The 18538-nt window shown below is 37.4% G+C and overlaps 1 protein-coding gene across 15 annotated transcripts in view; it reads right to left on the bottom strand.

The window, feature by feature from the left end:
- The window catches only part of PAM (peptidylglycine alpha-amidating monooxygenase), a 349889-nt gene that overhangs the window by 247494 nt on the left and 83857 nt on the right, over positions 1-18538 (bottom strand). The window contains exon 1 of one of the 15 annotated variants that reach the window (XM_066273912.1): positions 16824-16844. The exons of the other annotated variants lie outside the window; for them this stretch is intronic. The gene's annotated coding sequence lies outside the window, so the exon portion shown is untranslated. Of the gene's footprint in view, positions 1-16823; positions 16845-18538 lie in introns of those variants that run through there. 15 annotated transcript variants of the gene reach the window in all.

Genomic DNA, 18538 nt, shown 5'->3' with positions numbered 1-18538 from the left:
AATCTAGATTTAAAAAAAAACCAGGGTACATTGCAAGACTTTTAAAGTAACATTTGACTAAGACTCACAGGTGGTCAGGGAGTGAGCCAAGTGGGTGTCAGTAGATGTCCCCAGGAAGATGACAGAGCTGGGGCTAAACAGCCACAGGAGGCAAATGTGGGTGAAGCGAGTTGAGGGAGTAGGTCAGGCAGGTAATGGAGAACGGATCTGCAGGGCCCTGAGGTCAGTGCAAAAGACTGGCTTGTGCTCTGTGTCAAATGGAAAGTCATACAGAGTCTGAGAAGAATGACATAATTGGATTTCCATTATAAAAGGATCACTTTCGCTCCTTTATTGAGAATGAACTGAGGGGAACAGAAGAACAAGAGTAGAAGCAAAGAAATATTATTATTTTCTGCTTTCATCCAGGTGGTTCTGTGCAAGGTGGTTGAAATCATAAGAGCGGTAGTCATCCCTTATCCACAGAGAATACATTCCAAGAAAATTCCTGACACTGCATTGCACCAAACACTGTATTTACTGTTTTTTCCTAAACATGAAGTTTGACTTATACATTAGGCAAAGTAAGAGATTAATAACAATATGTATAATAATAAAACAACAACTATAACAATATAATAAAAGCTATGTGAATGTGGTCTTTCTCTCTTTAGTAACTGAACCGATAACCTAGATGACCACCACAGGAAGTAAGAGGCAGGTAGCACACAGTCGGCGTGAACATGCTGGAAAAGAGATGCTTCACGTCTCAAGTGGCACAGGACAGGACAGCTTGAGATCGCTTCCTGTTACTGAGAACAGCACACAATTTAAAACCTGTGAAGTGTTTTTATTTCTGGAATTTCCCATCTAATATGTTTGAAGTGGGTTGGCAGTGGGTAACTTAAACCATGGATAAGTGTAAAGTGAGGGGCTACTATAGTTGGATTCTGGAAGTATCCTGAAGGTAGAGAAAACAGAATATCCTCATGGATTGTGTACGAGATGTGAGAGACTTAAACTAGAAGAGATCTCAGAGAGAAAACATGAAGGAGAGACAAGAAACAAATAATGGGGTTGTAAGACACCTAGGGAGAGAACTGGGGCAGAATATTGATCAGTTCTTGTTCTTTAATCCAGCTAGAGGTAACAAAAACTGTGACCCTTTAACACATTAAAGAATATATTCCAACAAGAAAACAGAACATTTTATTTAGGAATGCCTCTGAAGCCAGACAAGGTGTTCCAAAATTGATACCGAGGTGAATCCCTTTGGTTTTCTTTTCAAAATGTAAAGAAGAAGAGGCAAAAAATACGGTAATAAAATACAGCGTAAACCTTGAAGATTGATATCATCCAAAGCTACTGGCTAAAGATGCTTTGTATGGTGATTTCTTTTTTACAATAGCATCTATGTTTTATAGGTCAAAATAAAGACCTGTCCTGTCTTACACCATATTTAATGTCTTGGAATGCCAAAATCTCTTTCTTTGTGAACTGTCACATCTCTGCTAATGGCAGCTTTGCCCTGGCAGCAACCATTATTAGGCAGAGCATCAAAGTGAGCAACGAGGACAGGGTAGAATGAGAATAAAGCATGAAGTGGCGGCACTCATATTAAACCCGATACGGGGACTATGTATTACATTCTTTAATTATAATAAAGAACTACATCAAACCCGATCATTAATTTTTTTCTTTTTTAGAATAAAAAATATATGTAGACTTCTGTATGGCTAATTCAATTTTCCTCCATTTATTCTTTCTGTTCCAGTAATCTCACTGCAGACTGTTATACAGTGCCTACAGCTCTCCCAGGAGAGAAGAAGAAAAAAAAAAAACCCTGCCAAAAACAGCACCCATCTGCTCCTTCACCACTGGCACCGCCTCAGTGATGTTTATGATTCTTTTTACAGTAATGAAGTATGTGCTCAGTGGTTAATAACTCAAAATATAGTAAGACGAAACCAAACAAATGGACCCATGTAAGAAATCAGTATAAGAAATAAGTTTGGACATTAGGCAGTATCGGTCAAAATGAAGAAAAGCAACATGTTTTATGGAAAGAGCACTGAGTTCTATATTTAAAAATCTAGTATCTAGTCAAGAATGGCAGTGGACATCTCTTCTTCTGAAAAATTTGACTATGCTAAATGTTTGATGTCTTATCAAAAATTGCCTCCTAGTAGCGGCCTTCTACCCTGCTATTTGCACAAGTATTGAAGCTCTACTGGATCTGTTACATCGTCATGAAAGACGAATTTAACTGGAGTAAATCCAAGACTCTCTTCTCAACCTATCCATCCAAACTTCCGTAACTTTTCCTCTCATACCTCTGTATTTCCAAGATGGAAAGAAGGATGCTGCTCACAGCTTATTCACCAAATGCATCAACTGGCACAATAACCTAAGTAACACATTTTTTACTTTCAGCCACTAAATGAATTTCAAATGTCCCAGGAATGGTTTCTATGGAGTCTTACTCTTTCCAATAAGTCCCTAAAATTCTGGAGAAGGGAAACAATGATTCCTTGAATATAATTTTTGAAAACAACTGGGACCTGTTTTGATAGACAGTAAATGAAATTTCACACGGAAACACTTCTGGGATACTGGCAAGGTTCTATTTCTTGACCTGGGTGGTGGTTCTATAGAGTATTCTTTACACCATGTAAGCTCTAGACATGCATCTGTATTACAATATAGTTGGCCTCCAAGTCCACTGCATTTGCTTCTATGGACTCAATCCACCGCTGATTGAAAATATTAGAAAAATTATCTCAGAAACTTCTAAAAAACAAAAATTAATTTTTCCACATACCAAGTACTACACTGAATCCACACGAATGAGATAATGTTAGGTACACCCTGCTATAGCCTGTAAGCAAATATAGCTTATATGCAAATATGACTCCCTTTGACATAAGGACTTGAGCATCCATCCGCACATTTTGGTATCCTCAGGGGTCCTGGGTCCAATCACCCCACTGATAGACATGACTGTGCATCACATTTAAAAAGTAATAAAATTTTCTTTAAAGATCTTTAAGAATTCAAATACGTAGGTGTGCTTCTACTGAGATTCAGGGTATTTCAAGGTATATTTCAGACCTCTGATTCTATATTTATGACATTTTAGTCACTCCATCACTGTCAGTTATTCATATTAAAAAATATTTCAAGGTAAAAAACTAGAAGCTCTTCAATCTTAATCAAGACTTTAAAGCAAGAATTAAAATTATTCATGGTATGTGTTATTACTAATGAATTTGACTATATAATACAGGAGCTGCAAAATTGCCCTTTCCACACTATTTTCTTATTTTTATTTACTGATGATAAACAGAACCTCATTAAGAAAAAACTATCCCCTTTGAACTCATAATAAATTAAAAACAAAATGAAAGCAGATATATACCTTTAGAGTACAACACGATAATGCTACATTTTCCTTTTAAATGATAAGAATTATCATTCAAGTAAAACCTTAGAAGTTTAAACAAGTTTCTCTGCCACACACAAAGAAAAAGTTTAAAAAAATACCAAATCATATTCTTATCTTTTCTTCCCTTCTTTCCATCATATTCAGCTGAATTTATCTCTTACTGTCTAGTGCAGCAATTTTCAACCTTTTTCATCTTGTGGCACACATAAACTAATTACTAAAATTCTGTGGCACTCCATAGAATATATATTTTTCCAATCTGACATAAAAATAGGTATAATTTTGATTCTTCACATCAGATGGCTATTGCTGTGTTGGCTGTATTCATTTTTAAATACAACAATGTTAGGAAAAATAAGGTCAGTGTCCCTGACTAAATAGCCATTATTTCTTTCTTTTTAATTTAATGATGAAAGAGAGATAGAGAGAGAGAGATAGAGATATTGTTTTATTGTTCTACTTATTTATGCATTCATTGGTTGATGCTTGTATGTGCCCTGACTGGGAATTGAACACACAACCTTGGTGTATTCAATGCTCTAACCAACTGAGGCTACCCAGCCAGGGCCATAATGGCCATTCTTTTAAGACTGGTATAATTAAAATGAGTGAAATCATATATAGATTTCTTTTTAAAAATTACTTCCATGGACTAGAGAGAGAGAGGAAGGCAGCACGCATGAGCCCACAAGAGAAAGTAAGAAAGAGAGAGAAACATCAGCTTGTTGTTTCACTTAGTTGATCTATTTAGTTGTGTATTCATTAATTGCTGTCTCATATGTGCCCTGACTGGGAGTCAACCCATGACCTCTGCACACTGGGTTGATGTTTTATCCATTGAACCACCTGGTCAGGGCTAATATGAAGACTTTAAAGGCTTTACCAAAAATAATAAAAAATGCTATGATATTTAAAGGCAATGACTGTTAATCTGTAAATTGATGATAATTAATTATTTCTTTAAAAAGCAAATGGAGGCCCTGGCCGGTTGGCTCAGTGGTAGGGCGTCGGCCTGACGTGCAGAAGTCCCGGGTTCAATTTCCGGCCAGGGCACACAGGAGAAGTGCCCATTTGCTTCTCCACCCCTCCCCCTCTCCTTCCTCTCTGTCTCTCTCTTCCCCTCCCGCAGCCGAGGCTCCATTGGAGCAAAGATGGCCCGGGTGCTAGGGATGGCTTCTTGGCCTCTGCCCCAGGAGCTAGAGTGGCTCTGGTCGCAACAGACCGACGCCCCAGAGGGGCAGAGCATCGCCCCATGGTGGGCAGAGCTTCGCCCCTGGTGGGCGTGCCGGATGGATCCCGGTTGGGCGCATGCGGGAGTCTGTCTGACTGTCTCTCCCCGTTTCCAGCTTCAGAAAAATACAAAAAAAAAAAAAAAGCAAATGGAAAATTATGGCACATAGTTTTAAAATATAAGGATGAACTCACTATCATCAATTTCTGTGCTAGGAGTGGGCAAACAAAAGCATGTGTAACTAAATATTCAAAATGTAATTTTTTTTTAAATGTTGCTTTAAAATGTTTAAAAATTTTTTCATGAAAAACTATAAATACTTATACTGATTCCTATAAACGCATGATGACCTCATCCACATAAAGTACTTCTTCAGGCCGTGGAATTTTCTCAGTGTTACATTATAATTTAAGGTAAGCCACATAATGTGTTGCATTATAATGAGTGATATAGATCTTCAAATGACTTATCTAATTTTTTTTTGCAGTCTAAAAGCACATATATAATTATGTTGTTTCTCTACACGTCTCTTAAATTTGTTCTGATTAATTCTAAATGTGGTTGAGCATCCTGCTCTCTTTGGCTGAAAAAATATATAAATAGTAGAAGATGAGAAACATTATTAATATACCTTTCACATTTCACTGAATTGACAAGAATGCACTAAGTTATTTAAAATAATCTATTATATTACATTTTATGCTTTCATTTTATCACTTAGGTATTTGAAAGGAAAGGAGTATATTTGTGGGTTGAAGTTAGCATAAGAGCAAGCACTGGCCTGACCAGGCAGTGGCTCAGTGAATAGAGCATTGGACTGGGATGTGGAGGACCCAGGTTCGAGACCCCGAGGTCGCCAGCTTAAGCATGGGATCATCTGGCTTGAGCAAAAAGCTCACCAGCTTGGACCCAAGGTTGCTGGTTCGAGCAAGGAGTCACTTGGTCTGCTGAAGGCCCATGGTCAAGGCACATATGAGAAAGCAATCAATGAACAACTAAGGTGTCGCAATGAAAAACTAATGATTGATGCTTCTCATCTCTCTCCGTTCCTGCCTGTCTGTCCCTATCTATCCCTCTCTCTGACTCTCTCTCTGTCTCTGTAAAAAAAAAAAAAAAAAGAGCAAGCACTGTAAGACTGAACAATTTATTAATTTGGTTTAAAATTAACATAGTTATTAAAACTGATTTGCTTCAGACACTGTGTTATCCTCTGGAAAAACAAAGATGAATAGAAATGATGTTTACCTGGATTTCATTGGAGCAAGTGATGGTGACATTTTAGAAAGGGAAAACAAATATTGCAAGGCAATACTGCAAAGCTTATAACAGAAGCAAGTACAACATGTCATGTGGTTATGAAGAAGATAAAGAAGGAGCAGTGAAAGGCTCAAAAAAGTCCTCTAAAATACATAATAATTAGTGAATTCTTAATAGGAAGTAAGAAAGTGAAAGCATATTAGGGAATGCTGCTCCATCTGTTGTGTGGCATATCCCTAGAAATGGAGAAGAATATAGTATGACACTGGCTTCAACTCTGGATAAATACTATGGAAGGCTGTGAGTGCCCCCGGCTGGTAAGAATCTGTGGGCTAGAATGAAGGGGGAAAAGGCACAAGAAGAACAAAATGGCTGGCTCTTTCCTATCATTTAGGTTTCAGCTTCCCTGGGAAGTGAATGGCCTCCCCCCCACAATACAATAGTGCAGTGCTGGTCAACCTGGTCCCTACCGCCCACTAGTGGGCATTCCAGCTTTCATGGTAGGCGGTAGCAGAGCAACCAAAGTATAAATAAAAAGATAGATTTAACTATAGTAAGTTGTTTTACAAAGATTTATTCTGCCAAACTTAGCGAAAATCCGACATAAAGTACTTGGTAAGTAATTATATTATATGCTTTAATTTGCAGTAACTCTGCTTTATAAATTTTATAAAGTAAAGTTACTTCCCTACTTTATAAATTACCATTACTGTGGAACCAGTGGGCAGTTAGAAAATTTTACTACTAACAGATACAAAAGTGGGTGGTAGGTATAAAAAGGTTGACTACCCCTGCAATAGTGCATTGTTCTCTCACTATTCCCTGTCTTGGACTATTCACAGTGAATATTTTCATTTGTTTTAAGTTGTTTATCATTTATCTTCCTCATAAGATGACAAGTTTCAAGAGAGCAGGGAGCTGCATTTCTAGCCCCTAGAACAACACCAGGCATATAAAATATGCCACTCGATAATATTTTTCAATGGGGAAACTAAATCAGCAAGAAAAAAAGAAAGGAACCCTGGCCAGCTGGCTCAGTGGTAGAGTGTAGGCCCACTATGGATGTCCCAGAATATTCCTGGTCAGGGCACACAGAAGAAGCCCCTATCTGCTTCTCCATCCCTCTGCTGCTTCTCTCTTTTTCTCTTCCCCTCCTGCAGCCATGGCTCAATTGGAGTGAGCTGGCCCCAGGAACTGAGGATGGCACCAAGGCCTCTGCCTCAGGCTCTAAGAAGAGCTCCATGGCTGAGCAACAGAGCAACAACCTAGGTAGGCAGATCATTGCACCCTAGTGGGCTTGCCGGGTAGATCCTGGTTGGGGCATGTGAGGAGTCTATCTCTCTGCCTCCCCTCCTCTCACTATAAAAAAAAAAAAAAAGGAAAAAAAGAAAGGAAAAAGAAAGAGGAACAATGTATAGAGTAATTCACATAAAAAAAAGGCAGGTATAGTGAACTATGAACTAAAAAGCACCATCTCTGACCCAAAGTCAGCGAGGGGACCAATCCCTCACTTGCCCCAGAAATAATCCTATACCAGAAAGTTCAAAAAGAACATTTTTAAAGGACTATGCTTACCACATATTCTACATATTGCAAAAGCTTGTCAGATTGAAGGCAGAACATCAACTGCATTTTACACATATTCCTTTCTCAACCAAAAAGTTTAAAAAAAGATGTATTTGTAATGAGGATATTATAATTAAAGTTTATTCAAATAAGTAGGTTTTCAACATAAAATATTAATCTGTTCAATAATCATATTTGTAAGAAAAAAAATGGAGTATTATTGTGTGAGCCATAAGTTCAAATTCCTATCCAGAGTACTTAAGTATTTTTTTTTACAAACATCACTATATTAATCTGCCTATTTTGTATTTTACTGCTGCTAATATACAAAAATTCAATCTCCTAGACAAATGGCAATTCAAGAACACATTCACATTCCAGTAATATATTATTCCCTTTGACTACAAAGGTATATTTGCCCATTCAGATTTTTTAATTCAAATTTTGCAACAGTTGTTACATGATATATTTCTGAATACAAAATACTCTACTTTCTCAACTACTATAACATATAGCAATTTCTACAATTCCTCATCCTTTCTCTGAAACTTAAGCTGTATTTTAAATTTAAACTAAACCACACAGAAAAGTTATTTATGCTATTTCCTTTGATATAACTTGAATATTTTAATTTATTCAATGTATCTTGTAGGTTAAAAGTAAAATGTCATGAACCTTATTATTTAAATTCCATATAGGAAAACCATCTTCGTCTGAAATATCTGATGTATACAAGCAACACTCTACCTAGTAGTACTGCTCTGCAAAAATTAAATATTTTTTGTTTTTATAGTTTTCACCACACTAGGGGGAGTTCTTCCAGTTGTAATACACTTTTTTTCTACTCTTTAGATACATGAATCCAGCAAAAAGAAGAGATGAACTTATAAGGAGAAAACCAGAGCCACTCTAGCACCTGAGGCAGGGGCCAAGGAGCCATCCCCAGCGCCCGGGCCATCTTTTGCTCCAATGGAGCCTGGGCTGCGAGAGGGGAAGAGAGAGACAGAGAGGAAGGAGAGGGGGAGGGGTGGAGAAGCAAATGGACGCCTCTCCTGTGTGCCCTGGCCGGGAATCTAACCTGGGACCTCCGCACGCCAGGCCGACGCTCTACCACTGAACCAACCGGCCAGGGCCCAAATAAAAACTTTTTAAAACAAAATATGGGAACCACTGAATGTAAAACACATTCAATAATTAAATTAATCATACGTACCTTTGATTCTGCTCTATGTGAAATCAAGATTGCCACAAAAACAAATAAGAAAAAAACAAAAAACAAATAGGAGATTCCAGTACTTCTGATTTTGCTCCCACAAACACACAAAAATAAAGTTTGTATTTTGGCCATTATACTCTAACAGCTTACTGAACAATCACAAATAGCTCAATGTAGAATCTTTGCTCAGAAAATGTGGGCTCCTGGCAATAGGGGTGGGGAACCCCGCATCTTTACCTGGGTAATTCTGGGCTCCACTCATTGGAATGTGAAGAAATCTGGTCTCTAGCTACCTTTCAAGTATTGATGGCAAATGAATTGAATACTTAAAACAAATAAAAGAATTTATTTCTTCTAGGAAAAAAAAACCTTGCAAATGAGATCTGGCAAAATATTGGCTTTTACAGTAGCTATTTCAGGATTAAGCTTATTGAGAACTGGAGTCAAACATATTTTTATGCCATTTTATCTCAATAGCCACATCAAAACAGAGAAGTGCAACTGTCAGTCATACAGTGTTTGATCTCCACAACGTGTTCCTTCCCTTCCCTAATGACCTTTGGCTCTGATGCCCTTTGTGAAAAAGGTTTGGTACTTGCCCTGTTGCTTGCATATCCATATTGTTTCTGCACAAGAGCCCGGTGAAGGCAGAAACACTCAATTAGCAAATACTCAATTTGATGAGGATAAATCCCTGTTTATAATATTATCAAAGAAAAACTAGCACAGAGATTTATAAAACATGGGAAGCAGAGCTGCTGTGATATAACCAGTCAGGGCCCCCACCTTTCCTCAAGGCAAATAACTGGAGGAAGGTGCAGTGCGTGTGTAACAGGCAGAGAGAAGGAAAGAGAGGGAGAGACTAATTCCTATACAAAATGTCAATACAGACTGCCACAAAATTCCTTTAGCATCTTAATATATTTTAAAAATTGTACCATATTAGCAGAGAAATAAATGTTTTTCTATTAAGAAGAATAAAACATAGGGAGGCCATTATTTAGGTATTGACTGTATGCCAAGAAGGTTACTCAGGGAGATACAGGAACTACACCCACTGGGCTTCAAAACCTTATGAAATATAGTTGTACAATATATTACATCATGACAAAAAACAATTACTCTTAGATATTGATAAACATATTTTTAATCCACACACATAGATAAATGCATGTTTGGATAATTACCTATAAAAAACTCAAGCTAATTTCCTTGAAGATTTAATCCACGTGGAAATGTGTCCTGTCAAAAGCTGAAAGCATACTTGGCAGAAGAGCTCAGTAAGGAAGGGTCATACTTTAAAGATATGCATATGAAGGTACACTTCTCTTTCACACATCCTTTCTGCATTTTCAAACTTGAATAGCATGGTATTTTTTAAATAGTTTTATTTAGACAATCAACTTTAAGCCTGACCTGTGGTGGCGCAGTGGATAAAGCGTTGACCTGGAATGCTGAGGTTGCCGGTTCAAAACCCTGGGCTTGCCCGATCAAGGCACATATGGGAGTTGAAGCTTCCTGCTCCTCCCCCCTTCTCTCTCTCTCTCAATCTCTCTCTCTCTCTCCTCTAAAATGAATAAATAAAAAATTAAAAAAAAAAAAAAAGGAAATCCATTAGACAATCAACTTTAACGAGGTGACACTGGTCAACTAGAGCACATAGATTTAAAGAAAACATCTCCAGATCATTTTGACATTTGATTATGTTGTATACTCATCACCCAAAGTCAAATCGTCCTCCTTCACCCTTCATTTGGTTTTCTTTAAAGCATGGTATTTTTAACAAGATAATTTTCACTTTCTTTGCATATAATAAAAATGTCAGAATCTTAATTCTTTATGCTTATGTAATAGATTACAAGGTAAAAATTTATTCAGTGTAAAAGTTTCCATGAGTTTTATAATAAAATAACTAAGATAAATGAAAATGAGATTAGAAACCCAAAGACGTGGTTTCTAATCCAAACTCTGCCACAGATTAGCTGTGTAATCTCAATCTAAAGACATTGAAGAAGGTCAAATCTATGGCTTTCAAGTAGCAGAAATCTCAACAAACCAGAGCTGACATAGAAGTTGAAAATTATTCATTCCTGGAATAGTAGCTTAACGTCTACACCCGTATCTGAACTATTATTGAGAGCGTTGGCTTCTGAGTTACCTTGCAACCCTGAGATTTATAAAACCAAAAAGCCAGAGGCAGCGAGCTAATATCTGATAAAGGCAGTGTTACTATAAAATTTTTGAGACTCCTTTCAGCCCTCCACTGCTTTTCAAAGCAAAATTGCTTAAAGTGCCATGTACACTGTTCTTAATTAATAACAGACAAGTGTTGTTCAGCAGTATAGACAGTGCACGGGGAAAGAGGCATGGGCCCCATTCTTGGCAACTTGCACATTTGATGGTGTCGAATCACTGGTTAGGATGCTAATTGACTAAGATGATATAAATTCTCCTTATGGTGGTGAATCTGATTTCTAATATTATCGAGTCTCCAACAAAAACTTCTACCACTCAAGCTTTAGTCATCAAAAATTTCTAGGATATACTGTCACCAGAAGAAGTTCAGGTAATAGGAGAGTCATGTAGAGGCGCAGATAAGCAGTATGAGTTCTATACCTAAAAACACTATGAAAAAATCAATAAACAATGATGAAGATGATGCAACAGTGCACGTCAGTGGTGAGGCACCATGCAATGTGTAAAGTACTGAGATACATACAGTATAGTGACAAACTGAGCCGCGACTCAGTGGATATTGTTCTTCTACAGAAGAGCTAGCCAATGGTAGAAACCATCTCAGTCTAATGATTTCAATCTATGTTGTTAGATCAGGAGATATTGACCCACTACCTGGACTAGTATCAGGTCCCAGAAACAGGGACTAAGTAAATTATTTCCAGATTCTGAGATTTTTTTAAAGGTAACACACACAAAACCTGTATAAATTTGGATAAGAGAAAAGGTATATTCAGAATTACAGTTGGTCCTTCAACAACATGGATTTGAATGGTATGGTCCACTAATATACAGATTTTTTTTCCAATAGATACTATAAATATATTTTCTCTTCCTTATGATTTCTTAACATTTATCCTCTAACTTACTTAATCATAAGAATATTGCATATAACACATATAACATACAAAATATATGTTAATCAACTCTTTATGTTGTCAATAAAGTCACCAGCAGGCTATGAGTAGTTAAGTCTTTCAAGAATCAAGTTATACACAGATTTTTGACTGCACAGGTTAGGAATGAGGATCGGTGACCTTAACCCATGTTGTTCAAGAGTGAACTATAATTCTTACAAGTACCATTTTCTAAAATCAAAGCTCTTATCTGCTGATTTTTTACTTTTTAACTTAATGACTACATATTAAAGATCCAAAAGAGGCAGTTGTTTATATGAACACAATTCTCAAAAAGTTTAGCAAGTTTAATTGTAATTATAACTTTTTAAAGCTTAGCCTAAAAAAAAGAATGAAAAATTTAAAATAAGCCTAAATTGGCATACCTAGAAAACATTTTGTACATTATGACTGAGCCAAAATTTGGAGAACCCAACCTCTATCACAAATGTCTCATCATTATATTAACAATAACTTACTTTTACTAATAAACTCTTTAAGTTGTTATATAGCTAAGTCTTTAAAACAATGCTATGAAGTAGGAACTTTTTATCTGCAAATGCAGTTGATTAAGTCATATATTTTTAGCTTTGGCTGAGAGCCATATCATACTACCTTGGAGATTACATAGTTTCATTCCTTTTTGTATGCTTTGTTTTTTATTAAAAAAAAAAGATCAATCAAACAAATGATTAAGGCCATAGCTGATAATAGCATATATTCCATTTCAAAGCCAAACAGAAATCCAAACCCAAACTCAAACATTTGCATGTCCATTTCTATCTACCTTGAACTAGGAAACTAAATTTATTGAGCATCATCTATATGCCAAATATTTTCAGGTGCAGTTCAATTTTGTGTAATGCTCACCACTGCACTAGATGTGCATTACTAGCCCATTTTACAGATGAAATAACAGAAGCTCAGAGAAGCTAAGTAACTTATACTAGGCGGCTGGAAAATGAGTAGTAGACTGGGGCTCTGATGCCAAACTCAGTGTTCCCTAGGGTATACCCTGTGGTTTCTACAGAAGAGACACAACCAATATTCAAAGTTATAACCAGAAGCCATCAAAATCAGGTAAATGTATATGTAGTCAATATAATACATCCAAAAGAAAAATAAGGAAAATGTTTTAGAAAAATATTAAAACGTTTCACAAGAAAAAAATAAATATCAGTTTTACTATGAATATTTGTTTTCACCTAAATTATCCAATATAGCCTGACCAGGTAGTGGTGCAGTGGATACAGCATTGACCTGGACACTAAGGACCCAGGTTTGAAACCCTGAGGTCGCCAGGTGAGTGCAGGTTCACCAGTTAGAGCATGGGATCGCCAGCTTGAGCATGGGATCATAGACTCCATCCATGGTCGCTGGCTAAGTCCAAAGGTTGAGGGGTTGAAGCTAAGGTAGCTGACTTGAGCAAGAGGTCACTGGCTCAGCTAGAGACCCCGGGTAAAGGCACATATGAGAAAGCAATCAGTAAATAACTAAGATGCCGCAACCAAGAACTGCTGCTTCTCATCTCTCTCCCTTCCTGTCTGTTTTGTTTGTCCCTGTCTGTCCTTCTCTCTCTCTTTCTCTTGCTCTATCACTATAAATAAATAAATAAATAAGTAAATAAATAAAAAATTCATTTTAGTACAAGAGTAATTTTTATGTTAAACTCTTAGTGATCTTCAAAAGATATTATACTTTAAATATTACATTCTATTGGAATCCTAGCTATAAAAAATGTGTCATGAAAACAGATTTGAGATATTTCAAATACATAGACATTTTCTGAAAGTAATATTTACTTATAACATTTAGTCATTCATATTAGGATATAATTAAAAATTAAAATATTAAAATATGACCAGGATTCTTTTATGAATCATCTTTACTAAGATTTGTATCTTTTTTCATTTTCTAAGAACCTTAATGTCTTACATACATACCTGTACTGTTCCTCTGAGGAAGGAACAGATGGCTTATTGAAAGAGAATAGAAAAGTGAGGAATCAAACAGTTCCTTGACTTTTATTACTTTTATATTAAATTCCATCAAAACTAACTGCCTCAGATGTTTTTAATTATCAAGCAATATGCTTGCACTGAAAATATTTCTTAGTATAGCATTTTTTTTAAGTAGTACAAATTAAGGACATTAAAAGGAAATTTTTCTACATACAGTTGACTGGCGTATTAAAACATCTATATGCTGCTGTATTCTAAATGTAGGTTACCCACACATTCCTTCAATGATGCCATCATTGAAGAACAAAGAAGGTCAGCAAGTAATTTTAACTTTCTCTTAGACTACTTTCCATTCAAGTCTTTTGAGTTTCCTAATGCAGCAGACAGAAAGAGATCTACCTTTTCCATTCCAAGAGTGTCAGTTACATTGTAAAACCTGTCAAAGAGCATAGCATTACTAGCTAGAACATTTAGAAACAAATTTGTCTCCTTAAGGACTGCAGTCCCTGCAGAGTGCTAATCCCATTACCTCAGGAAAGGTTCGAGGTGACTCTAAATGGATTGCCAGAGGTAGGCAGTTCCTGCTGCATCTCAAATGCCTTCTCCCCAGGAGGGCACTAGCAGCTCAGCGTCCTCAAATGATTGCTCCTCTCAAATCAAAAATAAAATTTACTTAGATGTATAGACTCATACAGCTTCTCTTGTTTTATACCAAATCCACAAACAAAACGATTTAAATTGTTACTAATTATGGCAAACTATGAACAATGAGAGAATTATAGAGATCTGCTCCTCCTTAAGTCCCTGTGTCAGAAAGCTAAAACACTATATACAGTGCGTCCATAAAGTCATGGTGCACTTTTGACCGGTCATAGGAAAACAACAAAAGACGATAGAAATGTGAAATCTGCACCAAATAAAAGGAAAACTCTCCCAGTTTCATACCTATTCAGTGCATTTCGATGTGGGCTCATGCACATTTTTTTTAGGGCTCCTTAGGTAACTATCCCGTATAGCCTCTACAGACTCGTCACTGACTGATGGCTACCAGAATGGGGTTTCTCCACCACTGCCGGTTTCCTTCAACTGCTTATCCCACCGAGTATTGTTATTCCTATGTGGTGGCGCTTCGTTATAAACACACGTTGCACTTTGGTCATGGATTCAAATTTAGCGAGCCACAGAACACACTGAACTTTCCTCTGTACTGTCCACATCTCGACTGGCATGGCCGTGGGCTGCTCCGCTGTATACACAGTGTTACGTCATCATCTGCGCATGCACACAGACTGCCACATCATCCTACAGAAACTGGGAGGGTTTTCCTTTTATTTGGTGCAGATTTCACATTTCTATCATCTTTTGTTGCTTTTCTGTGACCCGTCAAAAGTGCACCATGACTTTACAGACACACTGTACAGAAGGAACATTACCTGTTTAGGAAGAAAATTTCTGTCTGCATAAATACTAAGCTTAAAAGTTATTATTTATAAGGAAGTGTGTGAAATAAGTTTTCAAGTAAAAGTAAATATATACTGGAATAGGTGTTAAATAACTTCAAAAAATAAATTTTATTACATTACTTTAAATATCCAGATAACAATACATTTACAGAGAATTAGTAAAAATAGTGGTAAGAGCAACTAACATTTTTGAGATCTTACTCTGTAGCAATCAGTTTGCAAACAATATATTCTTATGCTTAAATAGTGAAAAAGAAGAATTTACTGGCTTAATTTATCCAAGATTACAATGCCAAAAAAAAATGGTCGAACCAAAATTCAAACACAGGTTTTACAATGCATGAATCACTGTCATAAACAATCTCATTTATTTTTCATAATGCTCTAGAAAGTAGTAATATTTCTTATATATACTTTTATTAGCTGTGGTGAAATTGTGACTCAAAGAGGTTCAATGACTTGGCTGAATTCACACAGACTGATGACTGCACATTAAATGGTATTTCCAGCATAGCATGCTGACATTAAAATCTGGCACTCAGTATTAGATCTCACACACAAAGAGTAAATGGCCAGGTTCTTATTAAAATTGTACATGATTCTCTTCTGAGTCTATTCTCCTGAACTAATATAGTTGAGTAGTATTTCATCTCTCACCCAAAGCTTAGATCTAAAATTTGCAATGTCCCTTCACCTTCTTTCATCCAGTCAAAAAAACTTATATACATAACACATATGTACAAACAACAGGGTGGCAAAAGCCAGAGGGAAAGGGGGCATGGATGTGGGGCGAGGTGGGCAAGCGGGGGTGGGAATGGGGATGGAAAGAGACTCTGCTTGTGGCACTGGGTACACAATGCGGAGTGTAGATGGTGTTATATTAAGTTGTAATCTTGAAACCTGGATGGTTTGGTGTTGGTCAAATGAGTTTGTAAAGTCTGTATTTTCTGAGTTTGTTCGCTTTTATTGTTAAAAATGACGCTGCCCATGTGAATGGCCCTGCCCAGGTGCAACTGTTAATTACCTTCCTGTTTGAGATGGGACTGTTATGCTAATGTGTGCTGGAGGAGGGGTCTTTGTGGGCCCAGGTAACTTTTTAGAAGGAGGAAGAAGGAGAAGAGGAAGAGGAAGCCAGGATGGCCGGGAAAGAGACAGAAGCCAGTTTTGCAGAGTAAGAAGCCATGTTGGCAGATGGGGAACCGGAGGTGACTTAGACTGGTGGGGGCCTTTGATTCTGGGAAAAACTGGAAAAGATTCTCCTGGTTGTGGAACAAGAGAATGTGTAGGTGGGTTTTGGTGCCCTGTGTGTTTTTACTCGCTGGCTGGTTATGAGGCTAGAATAAAGGAATAACCCACCATTTTTTGGCTCTGTTTCTTTACAATCTGTCCAAATCTAATGGGAACCTGCAAGTGAATGGCAGCCACGATGGTCACAACTACTGACTATACATTTCGCAACACATGTCATGCCAATAAATTTAAAAAACGAATGCCAAGAACATATGAATGTTAGAACACTCTACTGCCTCGCACAATAGGCTTTGGGAAAAGGTCCTAATATTTGGCTACCTGACCTCTGACTTCATCCCAACAGGGTTTCACCTATTTTCAGTCATATTAGGCCTGTATGGGGGAAAAAAAAACAAACTTTTTCCTGGGGCAGCTGCAGAAAATATATAAAAAAATAAAAACATTTAAAAAAATGTACAATGTTGAGACCTGAAGATGGCAGCAGAGTAGGCAGACGCACAGACTCCCAGCTCACACCACCAAATTGGATTATAAACTAATTTATAAACAATCAGCATGAAAAACCAAATCTGGACTACAAGAACAGCTTTCAAAAACCAAGGAGAAAGAAGAAGTCACAACAAACCTGGTAGGGAGCACCTGAATCTCCCCCGCTTACAGGAATGGGGGGGGGGGGCGAAGGGGTTAGGCTGGCTCTCACTCCAAGGAAAAGAGCAGTAAATACTGCTCACAGACACTTGCCTGGAGACCAGGGAACAAGGTGTGTTGAAAGGGCCACCTGTCTTCCAAAAAGAAAGGAGAGAGTGAGAGGGATGGTGAGGGGGAGAGGAATACAGGTGATGACATGAAAAGCTGACTCATTCAGTGCTGGAGGCCACAACTGGGGGAGGGGCTGATCCTTCCACAAAGCAAAATACAAAAGTACTTCCAGGTCACAGAGATACAGACATCTCTCCAGCTCCAATCAGCGCAACAAGACACAGCTAAAAACAGGAAGTGGGGAGAAGTGGCAGTAACTCAGGTCTCCATGGAGATCTGAGACACACCTCCCCCTACTGAAGCTGAGAAAGCAACCCTCCACCAGAGAGATTAACTGGCAGAGCTCAGGTTACACCCCCTGTATTCCTGGATACAGTTTCAAATAAGCCCCATGCTGAGATCAGCAAATAAGACAATCACCTGTTAAGAAAACAAACAAATCAGGACTTCAAAGCAGCCCAAATCCAAAAGTGGATTACAAATAAAAGCTGATGCCAACATAAGAAGACCTAGAAACAACACAAGTGAAAACTGGAGGCAGACAACACCAAACCTAGACTCAACCAGCTCTACAAAGAAAACACCCAAACACACAATGAGAAGACAGAGAAGTGCAATCCAAATGAAACCACAAGAGAAACATTCAGGAGATGAACTGAGTGATATGGAAATAATCCAACTTCTGGATGCGGAGTTTAAAATAATGATTGTAAGGATGCTTAGGGATCTTAGAATAACAATGGATGGTCATCATGAACACCTAAATAAAGAAATAGCAAGTATAAAAAAGGATATTGAAATATTAAAAAAGAATCAGTCGGAGATGACAAATACAATATCAGAAATGAAGACCACAATGGAAGAAATTAAAAACAGAATGGAGAGAGCTGATGATTGAATCAGCGAATTGGAGGACAACTGGAATGAAGGCATAAAAGCAGAGAAGAAAAAAGAAAAGAGACTCAAAAAGTCTGAGGAAACTCTTAGAGAGCTCTGTGACAACATAAAGAGAAATAACATCCACATCACAGGGGTTCCTGAAGAAGAAGAGAAAGAACAAGAAATAGAGGCTTTGTTCAATCATATCATAGCTGAAAACTTCCCTAAATTAATGCAGGAGAAACTCTCACAAATTCAAGAAGCACACAGAACTCCACTAAAAAAAAACCCAAAGAAACCTACACCAATACACATCATAATTAAAATACCAAAGCTAAGTGATAAAGAGAAAATATTAAAAGCTGCGAGAGAAAAAAAAGGCTATCACCTACAAAGGAGC

Source organism: Saccopteryx bilineata, chromosome 4, assembly GCF_036850765.1.
Source record: "Saccopteryx bilineata isolate mSacBil1 chromosome 4, mSacBil1_pri_phased_curated, whole genome shotgun sequence".
Lineage (NCBI taxonomy): Eukaryota > Metazoa > Chordata > Mammalia > Chiroptera > Emballonuridae > Saccopteryx > Saccopteryx bilineata.
This window is presented reverse-complemented; position numbering and strand designations above follow the sequence as displayed.